Source organism: Schistocerca serialis, chromosome 2 (genome assembly GCF_023864345.2).
Source record: "Schistocerca serialis cubense isolate TAMUIC-IGC-003099 chromosome 2, iqSchSeri2.2, whole genome shotgun sequence".
Lineage (NCBI taxonomy): Eukaryota > Metazoa > Arthropoda > Insecta > Orthoptera > Acrididae > Schistocerca > Schistocerca serialis.
The window spans coordinates 169323745-169345693 of NC_064639.1; positions in this window are offsets into that span (position 1 = coordinate 169323745).

The window sequence follows — 21949 nt, forward strand, 5'->3', positions numbered from 1 at the left end:
ATGCGACTGCGAAGGTCTAAGTGACCATGAGAAAAAGATGGAGTAAGCAACGAAGGGATGACATTCTAAGAGTCAGAACGTGAAATGTCAGAAGTTTTAACGTAATGGGAAAGCTAGAAAATCCGAAAAGGTAAATGCTAAGGCTCGATTGGGATGTGGTGGGGGTCAGTTAAATGAGATGGAAAGAAGACGAGGAGCTCACGTCAGGCAAATACAGGGTAATATCAACAGCATCAGAAAATGGTATAAGGCTTAACATTAGGATTCACTATGAATAAGAAAGTAGGGCAGAGAGTGTGTTACTGTGAACAGTTCAGTGATAGGGTTGTTGTCATCAGAACTGACAGCAAACCAACACCGACAACAGTAGTTCAGTATACATGCCGACGTCGCAAGCAGACGATGAAGAATATGAGGATATTGGACGGGTAATTCAGTACGTAGATATTGTAATCTAATAGTCTTGGGGTATTGGAGTGCGATTGTAGGAGGAGAAGTAGAAGAAAGAGTTACTTGAGCGTATGGACTTGGTAGCAGGAATGAGACAGGAGAAAGGCTAACTGAGTTCTGCAATATATTTCAGCTAATAACATCGAATAATCTGTTCAAGAATCGCAAGAGGAAGAGGCATACTTGGAAAAGGGCGGGAGATATGGGAAGCTTGCAGATCGATTACATTATGGTCAGGTAGAGAGATTCCGAAATCAGATATTGGATTATAAGGCATACCCAGGAGCAGACAAGGAACCAGAACACAATTTACTAATGATGAAGAGTAGGCTGAAGTTTAAAGGAATCGTGTGGAAGAATTTGCGTGGAAGGAAGAGAGATACTGCAGTGCTGGGGAAAGATGATATGGGCTTGAAGTTCTCTGAGGATGAAGTTCTCTGAGGATGTGGGTACTGCGATAGTGAATGTCACGGTAGACAGTTCAACTGATTTTATGTGGAGATCACGGATGTTATACTGTAAGACATAGGTACAAGGAAGGTAATTATGAAGAAATCTTAGGTATTAGAAGACATACTTTAATTGATCGACGAAAGGAGGAAGTGCAAAAATGTTCAGAGAAAGACAGGAATACAGCAATGTAAATCCCTTAGGAATGAAATAAATAGCAAATGCAGGGCAGCCAAGGCGAAACGGGTGCATGAAAGATGTGAAGAAATGGAAAAAGAAATGATCGTCGGAAGACCTGACTCAACATACAGAAATGCCAAAAGAACCTCCTGTGAAATTAAAAGCAAGGGTGGTAGCATTAAGAGTGTGGTGGAATTTGCATTGTTAAACGCAGAGCGAGTTAAGAGCAGATAGGTGGAAAAAGTACATTGAAGGTCTCAGTGAGGGAGATGAACTGTCTGTGATGTGTTGGAGGAAGAAACTTGAGTCGGTTAGGAAGACAGGGGATATCTAGAAGACCTTAGATCAAAGACAGCAGAAAGTACAGATAACAGTCCAACGGCATTTCTAAAATCACTGGGGAAAACCAAAGGACTATTCAAGTTGCTGTGTAGATTCGATGACACTGGCGACATACCATCAGACTTTCGGAGAAATATCTTCCTGAACAGTCTACTGAGCTACTCATTATCACAGTATCTATAGCCTCAGAAAATTATAAGCGTCTCTCTTCATTCCTTAGTACTTCCGTATCCCGCTTCTTTGCCCATTGATTTTTCCTGATCAGCCTGCTCTTCATGATCACCAAAATGTGATCTGACAACCCAGCATCTGGTTTCGGTACCTCTGTCTGACAATGACGTAATCAAACTGAAATCTTCCCGTACCTTCTCCTCTTCTGATTCTTGAACAGAGTATTCGCTAGCAGCATCTGAAATTTATTGCAGAACTCAATTAGTCTTCCTTCTCTCTTATTTTTAGTACCAAGCTCATTTTCTGCCCTAACCCTTTCTTCTACTATTCCTCTACAACTGCATTCCAATACTCCATGACTATTAAATGTTCCTCCTTTACGTACTGAATTACCTGTTCAATATCCTTATATATTTTCTCTATGTCTTCTTCCTGTGATGTCGGAACTTAACGCTGAACTGTTGTTGTCGGTGTTGGTTTGCTGTCGTTTCTGTTGAGAACAGCCGTATCACAGAACAGTTCACAGTAACTCACTCTCGCGACTACTCCGGATTCTCTTGCCATGGGAGGTGTCATCATGACACTTCCTCAATTACAGGCCACATGTCCTGTGAATACACGTCATATACCTTTAACGCAGTGATTTCCATAGCCTTTTGCATCATTATTTAATTGAGCAGAGCTGATTCTTCCTCCTTTTAGAGGCAAGGGCAAGACCTCTGAACCTCTGTCCGCTCTTCTGCCCTCTTTGGCAAGGCTGTTGGCAGAATGAGTATGATTTCTTATGCTGAAAGACTTTAGCCGCCACTGCTGATGATTTTTATTCAGAATTTAAGTACTAGCCTGGTTGAACCCGATACCGAGGACATTTTGATTAGTAACCAATGATGCTACCACTATAACGTGATATCGCTAACCTCCACCCAAGAAATCACAGTAACGAACCAAGTCGGCGAAAATTATGGCCGCAGCTGGGCACATGAAACATGTCGTAATCTCTGGGACTATCCCACAATAGATCCGAATTCAGAACTGGGAACAGGGGCTGGAATTGTCAAAATCAAGATGGTATAATAGCGAGTGTAGTGTGCGTAGGTTCAGACAGATCCGACACGAACAGAGAAGATGTGTGCCACTGAGGTTAGGTACACAGATCCTAGAAGTAAAAATGGTACAGACATTCTCCTGTAGAAATGATAAACAACACCAGCTGAACTTGATTTGACAAATAGGGGAGAAGGGAGCGGACTTTTTTTTTTAGCGATAACTTCGTGAAGATACAAGAGACGTTGTTTTGGAGAAGAATGAAGCCAGCAAAACTTTTGTGGATCACCTTGTGAGTATTACTACCAACGATAAAGTAATTCCGTTGGGCATTCTCATTATTGCAAATGCTGATTCAGTGATCAGTGACACTGCATTTCGTAGATATGAACAAGAGATAGCATGAGCAGTCCTCCCATTACAGAGAACGAATATGAAAGGAACGATTATGGGGAAGAGTGCTGTATTTCATGTATTAAGAGCATACATTAGCAGTGAATTTTTTCATCCTCCCTCTACTTATCATGGATATAATTTTAGGAACAGATTTTTTTGAGTGCACACGAAATAGTGTTGAATTTCTATGGTGCAGAAATAGAGCTGAAGGTAAACAGCTTCTCTCTGTGGTTAAAGTTAAAGATTAGGTTTTGAGACAAGATATTGATCACAGACAATCCGTTGATGTATTGCAAACAATTCAGGATAAGGTTGGTAATGTTGAAAATTGAAGGTAAAGTGTTGCATGGTGTTAGGCCATGTTATTTTCCTCTTCAATATCGTCATACACAATCGACGTTTCGATCCCTCTGCTGTGATCCTCGTTAGCTGAACACCAGCTAACTGGGAACACCAGACGATCATGAAGAAGATCCCAGCAGAGAAGTCAAAAAGTTGATTTGGTAAGAAGATATTGACGAAGAAGATGACGTGGCCTAACACCCTGCAAGATTTTACCTTCAGTGAAAATGGCCACTAAAGAGAGACAGCATTTCAGAAATGGTAATTTGAGTTTGTTAGCTGCAAGCGCGGGTCCAGTAGTTATTGCTATGCAAAGTTTTCATTGTGTCGAATAATATCTGTGTGTTGATAGTCAGGGAATACTATCAGTCACGTCTTCATTATTCTAATTAGCTTTCCACCATTATATTTAGTTAAATAGTATTGCATTAGGAACTCAAGAAAACAAACTTTATCACATAAATATTTTGTGGAAGAGGAAATAGTGGTGTATGACAATGTGAAGGAAGACAATCCTGAGTGTTCATATTAGTTTGAGTTTACTTTTGTGTCATTAAAACGGCTGAATATAGCTTCAAAGTACTTCGTTTTCTCATTTATAAATATTTCGCAAAGCATATCCCTCCAATTCAAAGAAAAATTTATTTGGTAAAAATGCACTGTCACGCCTTACTCTTTTGTGTGGACAGTAATTAATAATTTTGTAAAGAGGATCAAAAAATCATTTGCTTGAACAGCAATTTAAAATCAATAAAAATAAGAAGGCAAACTGTTGCGCAGTTGTTTATTGCAGCGCAGCGCAGCGCAGCCAGACCAGAGACAAGCTACCCGCTGGAAGGTAAGAATTTGTTGTAGGGCCTAAGTGAACATTTTGATAGAATATTAGGAACAGTTTTTAATCAGTGAAATTTCGTGTAAATTTTTTGTAATAGGGCACAGTTAAATTGCGTAACAGTTCGTCATTCAGAGTATACTTTTAATTCATTCTTTTAACTTACAGTCAGATGCATTTAAGATAAGTTAAAATCACGGCCCAAAAACGAAATATTCGTAAATAAGTTCATGTTCAAAAGTAGGGTAGCTACGCCGATTTTAGATTAGAACCTGTAATCGGACTTTAGAAGTCAGTTTCCAGATTTGGTTACACACAGTTCCCATATACAACAATCAACATACATCAATTTTCAGAATTACAGCAGCTGAAGGGAGTGTTCCGCAAAAATGAGTAGAACGAACCAAAGTTTAGTAGGGCATCAAAGAAGGGAGAAGATACTGCAAACCGGGAACAACATATACATCTACATCAACACGGATATTCTGCAAATCACATTTAAGTGTCTGGCAGAGGGTTCATCGAACCACCTTTAGAATAATTCTCTATTATTCCACTCTCGAACACCGCGCGGAAAAAAACGAACACCTATATCTTTCCGTGGAAGCTCTAATTTCCCCCTAAGTAGGTGGGCGTCAATAAAATATTTTCGCATTCGGAGGAGGAAGTTGGTGATTGAAATTTCGTGAGAAGATACCGCCGCAGCGAGAAACGCCTTTGTTTTGTGTTCATCCCAAACCCTGTATCATTCCCGTGACGCTCTTTCCCCTATTTCGCGACAATATAAAACTTGCTGGTCTTCTCTGAACGTTTCTCGACTTTATTAATCCTATCTGGTAAGGACCCCAGATTGCGCAGCAGTACTCCGAAAGAGGACGGACAAGCGCAGCGTGGGCGGTAGATCTGTTACATTTTCTAAGTGTTCTGCCAATAAAACACAGTCTTTGGTTAGCCTTCACGCAACATTTTCTATGCGTTCTTTCCAATTTAAATTGTTCGTAACTGTAATTCCTAGATATTTAGCTGAATTTACGGCCTTTACATTAGACTGATTTATCGTGTAACCGAAACTTAATGGTTTCGTTTTAGCAGTCATGTGGAAGACCTTACACTTTTCATTATTTAGGGCCAACTGCCAATTTTCGCACTATTTAGATATCTTTTCTAAATCTTTTTCCAATTTGTTTTATTAGACGATAAACGAGAGCATCATCTGCAAAAGCCTGAGATGGCTGCTCAGATTGTCTCCTAAATCGTTCATATAGATAAGGAACAGCAGACGTCCTATAACACTACCTTGGGGAACGACAGAAATCACTTCTATGAGGGGAAGAAGACAAGGGAGTCTTACCTGGGACCGCTCTCAGTGCAAATTTCGAGGCTGTTTGAAACATCCATCATAAAAACCGTCTTCCCATCCCCCCCCCCCCCCCCCCCCAAGGTCGAAAGAGTGCCTTGTCTCTGGAAAAGAGGCATTAAAATTGAACCTACATAGGATACATAGCATATCTTGTGAATGTGGGCTCCAGTACACCTGGTGAACACAGTGCTGTATTCCGAAACACTGCGAGTAGGACGTCAGGCATGAGAGAGTGGGACGCACGGGGAATTCAACGATACTAGGGCGCAGAATTGATATCACACTTTTGGCTTTAATAACACCAAGGTGCTACGCTGAACAACTGACTACTGGCATTTTGTGGTAAAGGAATCAATAGAAATAAGGATTTACGAGGATCTTTTCAGGAGGACCGAAGCGTACCAATTTTGCGCTGCATGGAATCTCATTTTAGCGGCGATCGATGAGAATGCGCCCAACAGACAGTTAGGTCTTTGCAGCATGTAAGACGCATCTGTCATAGTGAGATAGAAACGACACAGACTTTAGTACTATCCGCATCACGTCGGTGCACCTCTACCCAAGCAAGCAATGAAAAGTTCGTACTGGAAGGCCAGTCGAAAAGCACAGTGTTTGACCCGCGTGCGGGTTTATGTTTTAAACTGAGTTACATGAACTCTATATTCTCGGTTTGTTCCTGCCTATTTCAAAATCGCAGCAAATTCAGCATCACTAACTTAACTTATAACGATGTGGACGAACAAACGAGTAATATAGCTTCAGTGAGCGGACCAGGAAATCGCACAAATGGTTCAAATGGCTCTGAGCACTATGCGACTTAACTGCTGTGGTCATCAGTCGCCTAGAACTTAGAACTAATTAAACCTAACCAACCTAAGGACATCACACACATCCATGCCCGAGGCAGGATTCGAACCTGCGACCGTAGCGGTCACGCGGTTCCAAACTGAAGCGCTAGAACCGCAAGGCCACACCGGCCGGCGAAATCGCACATATTCGCAGAAAACATCTAAATATTTATGACAACAAAGAATCTAATGTCCTTTAAGCTGTACTCCTAGGCTCCTGCATAACCACACCCTTGGAAACCGCAACATATTCGGAAATAAATAGCAAATATTTATAATGAGAGAAGAATAGAGAAAAGTACGCTAGAATGTACTCCTCTCCCCCTAAAGCAGGTCAACTGGTCTCTTGGCTCGGCGTTCTCCTGGACTTCCGTAGGACCAAGTGTATATAATACACTATTGGCCATTGAAATTGCTACACCAAGAAGAAATGCAGGTGATAAACAGGTATTCATTGGACAAATATATTGTACTAGAACTGACATATGATTACGTTTTCAAGCAATTTGGGCGCATAGATCCTGAGAAATCAGTACCCAGAACAACGACCTCTGGCCGTAATAACGGCCTTGATACGCCTGGGCATTGAGTCAAGCAGAGCTTGGATGGCGAACACAGGTACAGATGACCATGCAGCTTCAACACGATACCACAGTTCATCAAGAGTAGTGACTGGCGTATTGTGACGAGCCAGTTGCTCGGCCACCATTGACCAGACGCGTTCAGTTGGTGAGAGATCTGGAGAATGTGCTGGCCAGGACAGCAGTCCAACATTTTCTTGATCCAGAAAGGCCCGTACAGGACCTGCAACATGCGCTCGTGCATTATCCTGCTGAAATGTAGGGTTTCGCAGGGATCGAATGAAGGGTAGAGCCAATGGTCGTAACACATCTGAAACGTAACGTCCACTGTTCAAAGTGCCGTCAATACGAACAAGTGGTGACCGAGACGAGTAAGCAATGGCACCCTATACCATCACCCCGGGTAATACGCCAGTATGGCGATGACGAATACACGCTTCCAATGTGCGTTCACCGCGCTGTCGCCAAACACGGATGTGACCATCATGATGCTGTAAACAGAACCTGGATTCATCCGAAAAAATGACGTTTGGCCATTCGTGCACCCAGGTTCGTCGTGGAGTACACCATCGCAGGCGCTCCAGTCTGTGATGCAGCGTCAAGGGTAACAGCAGCGATGGTCTCCGAGCTGATAGTCCTTGCTGCTGCAAACGTCGTCGAACTGTTCTTTTGTCTTGCAAACTTCCCCATCTGTTGACTCAGGGATCGAGACTTGGCTGCACGATCCGTTACAGCCATGCGGATAAGATGCCTGTCATCTCGACTGCTAGTGATACGAGGCCGTTAGGATTCAGCATGGCGTTCCGTATTACCCTCCTGAACCCACCGATTTTGCTAACAGTCATTGGATCTCGACCAACGCGAGCAGCAATGTCGCGATACGATAAACCGCAATCGCGATAGGCTTCAATCCGACCTTTATCAAAGTCGGAAACGTGATGGTACGCATTTCTCCTCCTTACACGAGGCATCACAACAACGTTTCACCAGGCAACGCCTGTCAACTGCTGTTTGTGTATGATCAATCGGTTGGAAACTTTCCTCATGTCAGCTCGTTGTAGGTGTCGCCACCGGCGCCAACCTTGTGTGAATGCTCTGAAAAGCTAATCATTTGCATATCACAGCATCTTCTTCCTGTCGGTTAAATTTCGCGTCTGTATTACGTCATCATCGTAGTGTGGCAATTTTAATGGCCAGTAGTGTAGTTTAGGCTTTCACCACTCTCTAGCGAGGTGTACAAGTCGGTCACTTCCCTTCTTACTTATCATTTCACCATTACAAATTTTATTCATGGAAAAAGTTCTTACATTGTTCTACGGTTTTCTTTCTTTCTCTTGAATAATACCAGACAAGTGTTTCAACATATATGTACGTTCCTGAATAGTTAGGTTTACGTTTAATGGCTGTCTTGAAACTGTTTGACTTAGATATTCGGTTAGAAAGTGATTCTGTTACAAAATGTAAGCCTTAGTCACGTAAACTGGGCCTCGTGTAGCTGTTTAAACTGGACCCTTTACTTTTTCACATTTGAAGTCGTCCCATAGCCAACGGCCTTGCCGCAGTGGTAACACCGGTTCCGCCAGATCACCAAAGTTAAACACTGTCGGCTTGGCTAGCACTTACACGAGTCACTGTCCGTGTCTGCCGAGTGCTGTTGCCAAGCGGGGTGTACTCAACCCTTGTGAAGCCAGTTGAGGAGCTACTCGATTGAGAAGTAGCGGCATCGGTCACGAAAACTGATAACGGCCGGGAGAGCGGTGTGCTGAGCACAGGCACCTCCGTACCCGCATCCGGTGACGCCCAGGGACTTGGTATGGTCGGTCGGTACCGTTAGGCCTTCAAGGTCTGGTCGGGATGTATTTGTTTTATTTTAAGCCTTTACGATTAGTACACACTCTTATTCTCTCGGGATTCTCGTACTAATTCCCATAGAGTAACAGGGAAGGTTGATCGAAGAAGGTGGAGTCAAAAATCACTAGAGCTACTGACGTAGTTCAAAACCAGGCGAGTTGGAAGAAAGCCAGTGGACAGCTTAACGTTCCAAAAACAAGTCTTACGAGGATGACCAACAAGAAGGACAGACCACCTAAGGAAGCAGCAAAAAAAGAGATAGACCTACATTTTGGGGTAAAAATCGTAAGAGAAACTGGTGTAGTATCGTCTTGGTATGGAGGCTTCTTTCACGCTTAGTAGTAATGACTTGTGAAGAATGACTATACAACTGGCAGAGAGAAATAACATTGAGCACCCTTTCAAAGGCGAAATTGCTGTGAAAATTTGGGGTAGTTATCAAACTACCAAACGACACAATACCAAACTGTCAGAAATAAATCCCACAAGAACATCCTATAGCAGGGCTCTTGGGTTCTGAAAAGACAAAACAGAGAAAATCTATAATTTTCTGAATATGACTTCTTTGAAACTCGGTTACTTTTTCTCCTATTTAATACCTTTTTCTAATTTTGCTCAGTGTTATTTTGACTATTTATACATATAATTCGATTCTGGCAGCTATTTTTTGGAATTTTCTAAGAGTAAAGTTTTTGAAAATAGCTTTTTCGTAATAAATTTTCGTTTATTTCCTTTTTCTGAAATATAAATGCCGGCCGGAGTGACAGAGCGGTTCTAGGCGCTACAGTCTGGAACAGCGCGACCGCTACGGTCGCTGGTTCGAATCCTGCCTCGGGCATGGATGTGTGTGATGTCCTTAGGTTAGTTAGGTTTAAGTAGTTCTAATTCTAGGGGACTGATGACCTCAGAAGTTAAGTCCCATAGTGTTCAGAGCCATTTGAACCATTTTTGAAATATAAATGGTGCATAACAATATAAAGTAAATATTACATGGTTCAAAATATAATTTTTACTATTTTCTATTCTTTAAATAAAAAAAACTGGGTGGAGGGTGGTCCTGTTTTAGGCAATCTCTTCTCTAAATGTTCAATCGCAGCGATTTAAACTGTAGTCATGTCCCTGCCAATGGAAATCGCGACATAAACAGAAAAAACCGTGAATTGTTTGTGACAAATAAGAATAGAAATATCATTGCTGGTCTCAGAATCCGTCACAAAATCGACAATTTAAAAAAAAAATGTTAACGCACGACACGTCGCGAACTTGTGACCTCTGACACAGTAATACGATGCCTCTAACTACACGACCGAACTAAACAGAGAGCCAAACTATTAACATTATCACCGAGCGAGGTGGCGCAGTGGTTAGCACACTGGACTCGCATTCTGGAGGACGACGGTTCAATCGCGTCTCCGGGCATCCTGATTTAGGTTTTTCGTGATTTCTCTAAATCGTTTCAGGCAAATGCCGGGATGGTTTCTTTGAAAGGGCACGGCCGATTTCCTTCGCAATCATTCCCTTACCCGAGCTAGCGCTCCGTCTCTAATGACCTCGTTGTCGACGGGACGTTAAACACTACCCACCACCACCACCACCATCTTAACGTTATCATTCATGTTAATATCTCCTGATAACTTTTTCGGTCGGTGCGTCGTTAACTGTTATTAGTTATAAGAAATCCCACCAAGTGTGACGTGTTTGTAATAAATGTTCCATGCGTCATAAACAACGTTAGGAAGGAAAAGAATATAAACATAGCGTTTTCCGATTGGCCTTCAGATTCTGACTTTTCATTGGTCGCTTTGTTAGAGCTGGGACGACGTGGTGGGGATAGCGCTCAAGCCTGTGTCGTTTCCGTTCTCGCCTCCGGAATGCCCAGTCAGAGATACCAGCGCATTCTCCGGCGCAACCGGCACCCCACTCCCCGCCCTCCGGCCGGACAAAGGTCACAGCGAGAGAAGGCGGCGCAGTTTCTCGCCGCTTCGCCAGATGATCGTGAGTATGACACTCTTCAAAACTTCGCGCATTTTAAAATTCATACAATGAAGGCTTTCATGACCGGATCTTTCGGCTGCCGAGAATTCTTCCGGGTTGTATGGCTATGGTTCATGGAACTCAACCCCTTACGTTTCGTTCAAAGCTACGTTGGACATCTTCGGAGGTGCTCCTGGTTGTGCTGAGTGTTGCCGACTCAGCACAACCGGGAGCAACTCCAAAGATGTCCAACGTAGCCTTGGACGAAACGTCAGGGATTGAAGAGTTCCATGGACCACGACCATACAACCCCGAAGAATTCTCGGCAGCATTTTAAAATTGCTACCTAGCTGGTAAACCGAGAGCTTTCCATCAGTAGTACGCACCAGTGTTGATACTTACGCTCCACTCCATATCCCCAGGTAGCAGGACACCGTTCTGAAACAGAAAAGAAGTTCTGTTGTAATTCCACGTACAACAATTACGTCTAACACGCTATAAAATATTCCAAAGTACTAGATCTACCATATAGAGCAAGGTAGTAACCTCAAGTTTGTTATTGCTTCGATACTGTTAGAGACCTCTCCCTGCCTTTCACGCAGGTTGCTTTGCCTGTCAGAGATACAGCTACACTCTCACGTTTTACGATGTATTCAAAGAGAGGACACAGTTTCTTTTCCTTTGGACGATTCTTCACTATGGTGTCCAGGAGACTCTATATCAGTGGTTGTCAAACTTTTTTGCTCAAGAGCCAGTACTGACATTTTGGAAGGGCACTTGGAGCCGCATATGTATCAGTGACTGAATACCATGTATGACTTTTTCAATTTAGCAATCATTGTTATTGTTAAATTTTTGATTATTGCTCAAAATCTTTGTCTTCAAATCCGGGTGTTTACTATAACAAACTCCTTAAAAAGTAAAAATTGAATTGTTGTTGTTGTGGTCTTCAGTCCTGTGACTGGTTTGATGCAGCTCTCCATGCTACTCTATCCTGTGCAAGCCTATTCATCTCCCAGTACCTACTGCAGCCTACATCCTTCTGAATCTGTTTAGTATATTCATCTCTTGGTCTTCCTCTGCGAATTTTACCCTCCACGCTGCCCTCCAATACTAAATTGGTGATCCTTCGATGTCTCAGAACATGTCCTTCCAACCGATCCCTACTTCTAGTCAAGTTGCGCAACAACCTCCACTTCTCCCCAATTCTATTCAATACCTCCTCGTTAGTTATGTGATCTACCCATCTAATCTTCAGCATTCTTCTGTGGCACCACATTTCGAAAGCTTCTATTCTCTTCTTGTCTAAACTATTTAACGTCCATGTTTCACTTCCATATATGACTACACTCCATACAAATACTTTCAGAAACGACTTCCTGACACTTAAATCAATACTCGATGTTTCTTCTTCAGAAACGCTTTCCTTGCCACTGCCAGTCTACATTTTATATCCTCTCTACTTCGACCATCATCAGTTATTTTGCTCCCCAAATAGCAAAACTCCATTACCACTTTAAGTGTCTCATTTCCTAATCTAATTCCCGCAGTATCACCCGACTTAATTCGACTACATACCATTATCCTTGTTTTGCCTTTGTTGATGTTCATCTTACACCCTCCTTTCAAGACAGTGTCCATTCCGTTCAGCTGCTCTTCCAAGTCCTTTGCTGTCTCTGACAGAATTGCAATGTCATCGGCGAACCTCAAAGTTTTTATTTCTTCTTCATGGATTTTAATTCCTACTCCGAACTTTCCTTTCGTTTCCTTTACTGCTTGCTCAATATACAGATTGAATAGCATCTGGGAGAGGCTACAACCCTGTCTCACTCCCTTACCAACCATTGCTTCCCTTTCATGTCCCTCGACTCATAATAACTGCCATCTGCTTTCTGTACAAATTGTAAATAGCCTTTCGCTCCCTGTATTTTACCCCTGTCACCTTCAGAATTTGAAAGAGAGTATTCCAGTTAACATTGTCCAAAGATTTCTCTAAGTACAAATGCTAGAAACGTAGGTTTGCCTTTCCTTAATCTTTCTTCTAAGATAAGTCGTAGGGTCAGTATTGCCTCACGTGTTCCAACATTTCTACGGAATACAAACTGATCTTCCCCGAGGTCGGCTTCTACCGGTTTTTCCATTCATCTGTAAAGAATTCGCGTTAGTATTTTGCAGCTGTGACTTATTAAACTGATAGTTCGGTATTTTTCACATCTGTCAACACCTGCTTTCTTTGGGATTGGAATTATTATATTCTTCTTGAAGTCTGAGGGAATTTCGGCTGTCTCATACATCTTGCTCACCAGATGGTAGAGTTTTGTCAGGACTGGCTCTCCCAAGGCTGTCAGTAGTTCCAATGGAATGTTGTCGACTCCCGGGGCCTTGTTTCGACTCAGGTCTTTCAGTGCTCTGTCGAACTCTTCACGCAGCATCATATCTGACATATCATCTTCATCTACCTCCTCTTCCATTTCCATAATATTGTCCTCAAGAACATCGCCCCTGTATAGACCCTCTATATACTCCTTCCACCTTTCTGCTTTCCCTTCTTTACTTAGAAATAGGTTTCCATCTGAGCTCTTGATATTCATGCAAGTGGTTCTCTTTTCTCCAAAGGTCTCTTTAATTTTCCTGTAGGCAGTATCTATCTTACCCCTAGTGAGATAAGCCTCTACATCCTTACATTTGTCCTCTAGCCATCCCTGCTTAGCCATTTTGCACTTCCTGTTGATCTCAATTTTGAGACGTTTGTATTCCTTTTTGCTTGCTTCACTTGCTGCATTTTTGTATTTTCTCCTTTCATCAATGAAATTCAGTATCTCTTCTGTTACCCAAGGATTTCTACTAGCCCCCGTATTTTTACCTACTTGATCCTCTGCTGCTTTCACTATTTCATTCCTCAAAGCTACCTATTCTTCTTCTACTGTATTTATTTCCCCCATTCCTGTCAATTGTTCCGTCATGCTCTCCCTGAAACTCTGTACAATCTCTGGTTCTTTCAGTTTATCCAGGTCCCACCTCCTTAAATTCCCACCTTTTTGCAGTTTCTTCAGTTTTAATCTACAGTTCATAACCAATAGATTGTGGTCAGAGTCCACATCTGCCCCTGGAAATGTCTTACAATTTAAAATCTGGTTCCTAAACCTCTGTCTTACCATTGTATAATCTGTCTGAAACCTTTTAGTATCTCCAGGCTTCTTCCATGTATACATCCTTCTTTTAGGATTCTTGAACCAAGTGTTAGCTATGATTAAGTTGTGTTCTGTGCAAAATTCTACGAGGCGGCCTCCTCTTTCATTTCTTACCCCCAATCCATATTCACCTACTACGTTTCCTTCTCTTTCTTTTCCTACTGTCGAATTCCAGTCACCCATGACTATTAAATTTTCATCTCCCTTCACTATCTGAATAATTTCTTTTATCTCCTCATACATTTCATCAACTTCTTCATCATCGCCTGAGCTAGTTGGCATATAAACTTGTACTACTGTAGTAGGCGAGGGCTTCGTGTCTATCTTGGCCACAATAATGCGTTCACTATGCTGTTTGTAGTAGCTTACCCGCACTCCTATTTTTTTCTTCATTATTAAACCCACTCCTGCATTACCCCTATTTGATTTTGTATTTATAACCCTGTATTCACCTGACCAAAAGTCTTGTTCCTCCTGCCACCGAACTTCACTAATTCCCACTACACCGAACTTCACTAATTCCCACTATATCTAACTTTAACCTGTCCATTTCCCTTTTAAATTTTCTACCCTACCTGCCAGATTAAGGGATCTGACATTCCACGCTCCGATCCGTAGAATGCCAGTTTTCTTTCTCCTGATAACGATGTCCTCTTGAGTAGTCCCCGCCCGGAGATCCGAATGGGGGACCATTTTACCTCCGGAATATTTTACCCAAGAGGACGCCACCATCATTTAACCATACAGTAAAGCTGCATGCCCTCGGGAAAAATTACGGCTGTAGTCTCCCCTTGCTTTCAGCCGTTCGCAGTACCAAGACAGCAAGGCCGTTTTGGTTAGTGTTACAGGGCCCGATCAGTCAATCATCCAGACTGTTGCCCCTGCAACTACTGAAAAGGCTGCTGCCCCTCTTCAGGAACCACACGTTTGCCTGGCCTCTCAACAGATAACCTTCCGTTTTGGTTGCACCTACGGTACGGCTGTCTGTATCGCTGAGGCACGCAAGCCTCCCCACCAACGCCAAGGTCCATGGTTCATGGGGGGGATTGAGTATGAACTGAAAATTGAGTATGAACTGAAAATGACAGAAAAAAATTCAAACTGAATGTATTGGTCTTTCAGGTGTACTACACTTGAGGTTGCATTGAGTAGACATGTGTGAAAAACAAGAAAACACTAATTTCATACAAGGTATTATGTATTTGAAAAATACAGTTACAACAGAGTATTCCATCAGTATACAGTTAGTTTTAATTTTCAGTTTTTAATCAGATAAGTTCAATCTCACCTTTGAATCCATTACTTTTGAAATATTACGTTCCAAACTTGAAACTTTCACGGTCTGTGAAAACACTGGCAATAAAATAACAATGGCCGATTGTCGTCTGAAATGCGAGTTTCTGTGTAAAGGGACTGTCAGTTGTCAGCTGGAAAGAGGCATCGCGCGCAGTCTAACGACAAGCAGCAGAACTATTTGCCTCTATATATTTCCTGTTTTGCGCTGGAGTGTGCTAGTGTCAGTTAGCTCTAGGAAGACGCTAGACGCAGTAGTTAGTGTTCGCTAAAGCTCTGCTCATGCAGTAAGCGGCCAGAACAAAAAAGTCTGTTATCATACGAAATATATTTAATATATTTTTTTTAATTCTAATAGCATCCTGCGGACCCCTCTGGCATAGCTTTTTCTGCGGGCAATACACGAACAATAGACATACACTACACTTAGATTATACAGATACAGACATAGATATATACACAGAAATAAGAGACGAAGAACAATGGGCACAATTAAACGCACTGACAAACAGTGTTCCAAAAACAACGCATGAAGAGTATATGCGGACACGACATCACAGACATGCCTATGTGCAGCGTAACAGAAATCTCCAGAGGATGGACAGCGATACCCACAGTGACAGCGAAAATAGTGAAAATGAGGAGGAACAGAAGGAGGAAGCTGAGATGTGACAGTAAATAAGCAAATTGCTGGCAATCTAGCCAAGAAAACACCAAATGCTGTACAAGGATGCGCACCTAATGTAGTTAATACATAGGATTACTTCCCCCCATGAACCATGGACCTTGCCGTTGGTGGGGAGGCTTGCGTGCCTCAGCGATACAGATGGCCGTACCGTAGGTGCAACCACAATGGAGGGGTATCTGTTGAGAGGCCAGACAAACGTGTGGTTCCTGAAGAGGGGCAGCAGCCTTTTCAGTAGTTGCAGGGGCAACAATCTGGATAATTGACTGATCTGGCCTTGTAACATTAACCAAAACGGCCTTGCTGTGCTGGTACTGCGAACGGCTGAAAGCAAGGGGAAACTACAGCCGTAATTTTTCCCGAGGGCATGCAGCTTTACTGTATGATTAAATGATGATGGCGTCCTCTTGGGTAAAATATTCCGGAGGTAAAATAGTCCCCCATTCGGATCTCCGGGCGGGGACTACTGAAGAGGACGTCGTTATCAGGAGAAAGAAAATTGGCGTTCTATGGATCGGAGCGTGGAATGTCAGATCCCTTAATCAGGCAGGTAGGTTAGAAAATTTAAAAAGGGAAATGGATAGGTTAAAGTTAGATATAGTGGGAATTAGTGAAGTTCGGTGGCAGGAGGAACAAGACTTTTGGTCAGGTGATTACAGGGTTATAAATACAAAATCAAATAGGGGTAATGCAGGAGTAGGTTTAATAATGAATAAAAAAATAGGAGTGCGGGTTAGCTACTACAAACAGCATAGTGAACGCATTATTGTGGCCAAGATAGACACAAAGCCCATGCCTACTACAGTAGTACAAGTTTATATGCCAACTAGCTCTGCAGATGATGAAGAAATTGATTAAATGTATGACGAGATAAAAGAAATTATTCAGGTAGTGAAGGGAGATGAAAATTTAATAGTCATGGGTGACTGGAATTCGTCAGTAGGAAAAGGGAGAGAAGGAAACATAGTAGGTGAATATGGATTGGGGGGAACAAATGAAAGAGGAAGTCGCCTTGTAGAATTTTGCACAGAGCATAACTTAATCATAGCTAACACTTGGTTCAAGAATCATGAAAGAAGGTTGTATACCTGGAAGAATCCTGGAGATACTAAAAGGTATCAGATAGATTACATAATGGTAAGACAGAGATTTAGGAACCAGGTTTTAAATTGTAAGACATTTCCAGGGGCAGATGTGGATTCTGACTACAATCTATTGGTTATGAACTGCAGATTGAAACTGAAGAAACTGCAAAAAGGCGGGAATTTAAGGAGATGGGACCTGGATAAACTGAAAGAACCAGAGGTTGTAGAGAGTTTCAGGGAGAGCATAAGGGAACAATTGGCAGGAATGGGGGAAAGAAATACAGTAGAAGAAGAATGGGTAGCTTTGAGGGATGAAGTAGTGAAGGCTGCAGAGGATCAAATAGGTAAAATGACGAGGGCTAGTAGAAATCCTTGGATAACAGAAGAAATATAGGATTTAATTGACAATAGGAGAAAATATAAAAATGCAGTAAATGAAGCAGGCAAAAAGGAATACAAACGTCTCAAAAATGAGATCGACAGGAATTGCAAAATGGCTAAGCAGGGATGGCTAGAGGACAAATGTAAGGATGTAGAGGCTTATCTCACTAGGGGTAAGATAGATACTGCCTACAGGAAAATTAAAGAGACCTTTGGAGAGAAGAGAACCACTTGTATGAATATCAAGATCTCAGATGGCAAACCAGTTCTAAGCAAAGAAGGGAAGGCAGAAAGGTGGAAGGAGTATATAGAGGGTTTATACAAGGGCGATGTACTTGAGGACAATATTATGGAAATGGAAGAGGATGTAGATGAAGAAGAAATGGGAGATAACATACTGCGTGAAGAGTTTGACAGAGCGCTGAAAGACCTGAGTCGAAACAAGGCCCCGGGAGTAGACAACATTCCATTAGAACTACTGATGGCCTTGGGAGAGCCAGTCCTGACAAAACTCTACCATCTGGTGAGCAAGATGTATGAGACAGGCGAAATACCCACAGACTTCAAGAAGAATATAATAATTCCAATCCCAAAGAAAGCAGGTGTTGACAGATGTGAAAATTACCGAACTATCAGTTTAATAAGTCACAGCTGCAAAGTACTAACGCGAATTCTTTACAGACGAATGGAAAAACTGGCAGAAGCGGACCTCGGGGAAGATCAGTTTGGATTCCGTAGAAATGTTGGAACACGTGAGGCAATACTAACCTTACGACTTATCTTAGAAGAAAGATTAAGATAAGGCAAACCTACGTTTCTAGCATTTGTAGACTTAGAGAAAGCTTTTGACAACGTTAACTGGAATACTCTCTTTCAAATTCTGAAGGTGGCAGGGGTAAAATACAGGGAGCGAAAGGCCATTTATAATTTGTACAGAAACCAGATGGCAGTTATAAGAGTCGAGGGGCATGAAAGGGAAGCAGTGGTTGGGAAAGGAGTGAGACAGGGTTGTAGCCTCTCTCCGATGTTATTCAATCTGTGTATTGAGCAAGCAGTAAAAGAAACAAAAGAAAAATTCGGAGTAGGTATTAAAATTCATGGAGAAGAAGTAAAAACTTTGAGGTTCGCCGATGACATTGTAATTCTGTCAGAGACAGCAAAGGACTTGGAAGAGCAGTTGAACGGAATGGACAGTGTCTTGAAAGGAGGATATAAGATGAACATCAACAAAAGCAAAACGAGGGTAATGGAATGTAGTCAAATTAAATCGGGTGATGCTGAGGGGATTAGATTAGGAAATGAGACACTTAAAGTAGTAAAGGCGTTTTGCTATTTAGGGAGTAAAATAACTGATGATGGTCGAAGTAGAGAGGATATAAAATGTAGACTGGCAATGGCAAGGAAATCGTTTCTGAAGAAGAGAAATTTGTTAACATCGAGTATAGATTTAAGTGTCAGGAAGTCGTTTCTGAAAGTATTTGTATGGAGTGTAGCCATGTATGGAAGTGAAACATGGACGATAACCAGTTTGGACAAGAAGAGAATAGAAGCTTTCGAAATGTGGTGCTACAGAAGAATGCTGAAGATAAGGTGGATAGATCACGTAACTAATGAGGAGGTATTGAATAGGATTGGGGAGAAGAGAAGTTTGTGGCACAACTTGACTAGAAGAAGGGATCGGTTGGTAGGACATGTTTTGAGGCATCAAGGGATCACAAATTTAGCATTGGAGGGCAGCGTGGAGGGTAAAAATCGTAGAGGGAGACCAAGAGATCAATACACAAAGCAGATTCAGAAGGATGTAGGTTGCACTAGGTACTGGGAGATGAAGAAGCTTGCACAGGATAGAGTAGCATGGAGAGCTGCATCAAACCAGTCTCAGGACTGAAGACCACAACAACAACAACATAGGATTAGTAACAAATAGGATAAGAAACATTATTTCTCTACTAATAACCATTTGTGTGTGTGTGTGTGTGTGTGTGTGTGTGTGTGTGTGTGACTGGCGGTCAACGGCTCGATGAAACCATTCCGAGGTATTCACCGTCAATCACACTCGGTGATGGTACTAACATATCTCTAATCTATCCTATCTTCTTTTTATATTCTTCTTAAAAACAACAAAATTTTATTTATATTTCAACCTCAAATTATTGTTATTTTGAATCATTCTTTGTAAATGTTGTAGATAAAACAAAAGGAAAGAAAACTGTAAAAAGATGAAAAACGAAAATTGTAAGATGTACGACCTATTTTAAACATTAGGTAACAGGTCTATAATTTGGCAATAAATAAATAAAAAATAGCTTGCGGACCCCAGGCGGTCCTCGGATCACCTGTTGGGAACCACTGCACTGTGCAGTATGAGACACCATGACAAATGTTTGCTAAATGTGTTGAATGTCATTTTTCTTCTAGTCATAGTGTTGCATTACGACACCTTAATTTCTCGAGCACAGGCATTTAAGCCAGCCTTAATTTTATTTCATATTCCTTGCAACAAATATATGTCGCATTCTAAGATGACACTGTCTACACTGCATATTCGCGAATCTCTGCTACTTCCGTGTCAAAATTTATACCACAGCAGCTGATCGGTACAAATTGCACATGCCCATGAGTTTTCCCTACTGGAACACAAATAATAAAATGTTCCTCCTCCCGCATCTTCTAACCATGCAGTAGGCAGGCAACCTAACCCTCTTGTCCTTGTGGCAAGCGGTCAACTTTACTTGGCTCACGACCGTATTCATCAACGTCAGTTAAAATTAAGCACATGTCAAAATATTACTGTCTCTGTATTTTTGTTTGTTACTGACAAGGTAACCTCCCCATCGCACCCCCCTCAGATTTAGTTATAAGTTGGCACAGGGATAGGCCTTGAAAAACTGAACACGGATCAATCGAGAAAACAGGAAGAAGTGTGGAACTATGAAAAAAATAGGCAAAATATACAAACTGAGTAGTCCATGCGCAAGGTAAGCAACATCAAGGAGAGTGATGGCTTACGAGCGCCGTGGTCCCGTGGTTAGCGTGAGCGGCTATGAAACGACAGGTCCTTGGTTCAAATCTTCTATCGACTGAAAATTTAAATTTTTTATTTTCAGATAATTATCAAAGTTCAGGCACTCACACATAATCAACTTCGCTCTCCAAAATTCCAGGACATGTTCAGATTTGCTTGGACATATACAGCATTTGACGGTCTACGCACGGAAACATTTGAAAACGTAAAAAAAAACATATGTTTTGACAGAGCACAGGGAAAACTGTGCGACTCTGAAACCGTTGCACTCATTTGATGCAGTTTATGTGACAAACTCTTATGTTCTCATCACTTTTTTTGGAGTGATTATCACATCCACAAGAAAACCTAAATCGGGCAAGGTAGAAGAATCTTTTTACCCATTCGCCAAGCGTGCAAGTTAGGTGGGTCGACAACATATTCCTGTCATGTGACGCACATGCCGTCACCGGTGTCGCAAAGAATATATCAGACGTGTTTTCCTGTGGAGGAATCGGTTGACCTATGACCTTGCGATCAAATGTTTTCGGTTCCTATTGGAGAGGCACGTCCTTTCGTCTACTAATCGCACGGTTTTGCGGTGCGGTCGCAAAACACAGACACCAAACTTATTACGGTGAACAGAGACGTCAATGAATGAACGGGCAGATCGTAACTCTGCGAAAATAAAATTTTCGGTCGAGGGAGGAGTCGAACCAAGGACCTTTCGTTCCACAGTTGCTCACTCTAACCACGAGACCACGGCGCTCATCAGCTTTCATTGTCCTTTATGTTGCCTATCTTCCACATGGACTACTCAGTTTATATCTTTTGTTTATTTTTTCATAGTTCCACACAACTTCTTCCTGTTTTCTCGATTGATCTGTGTTCAGTTTTTCAAGGCCTATCCACTGTGTCAATTTATAACTAAATCTGAGGGGGATGCGATGGGGAGGTTCCCTTGTGAGCAGGAAAATCGCACTCTTAAGAATCTCTCAACGTTAGCTCACTTTTTGAATTTGGCAGTTAGTTGCTTCACTCATGTTCAGGAAAAACAGAACACCTTGAACGACCAGAGGTAGGACGTTCATATTCGCAAGACGGCTACATTACTGTGTTCTGCAGAAATGATTAGCATTTCAGTCACCTCGGTTCAGCATGTGTCCTATTACTTAGAAGGCACAGGGCTCGCCATGGATGCTGATAACTTGTTCCACGCGTGATGGCATCTGTGCGTACAAGGAGCGAGTGGCATCCTGTGGTACAGCCATCCACGCTGCATTCACCTGGTTCCAAAAATCATCTATGGTGGTTGGCGTTGGGAACAGCGCTGCATCTGACCTTTCACTATATCCCACACATTTTGGATTGGCGACAAGTCTGATGATCTGACGGGCCAGGGCAAAAGGGTGACATCCTTTGACACCAAGAAGGCACGTGTTCGTGCAGCTATGGGTGGTCGTGCATTGTATTGCTGAAAAATGGCGTC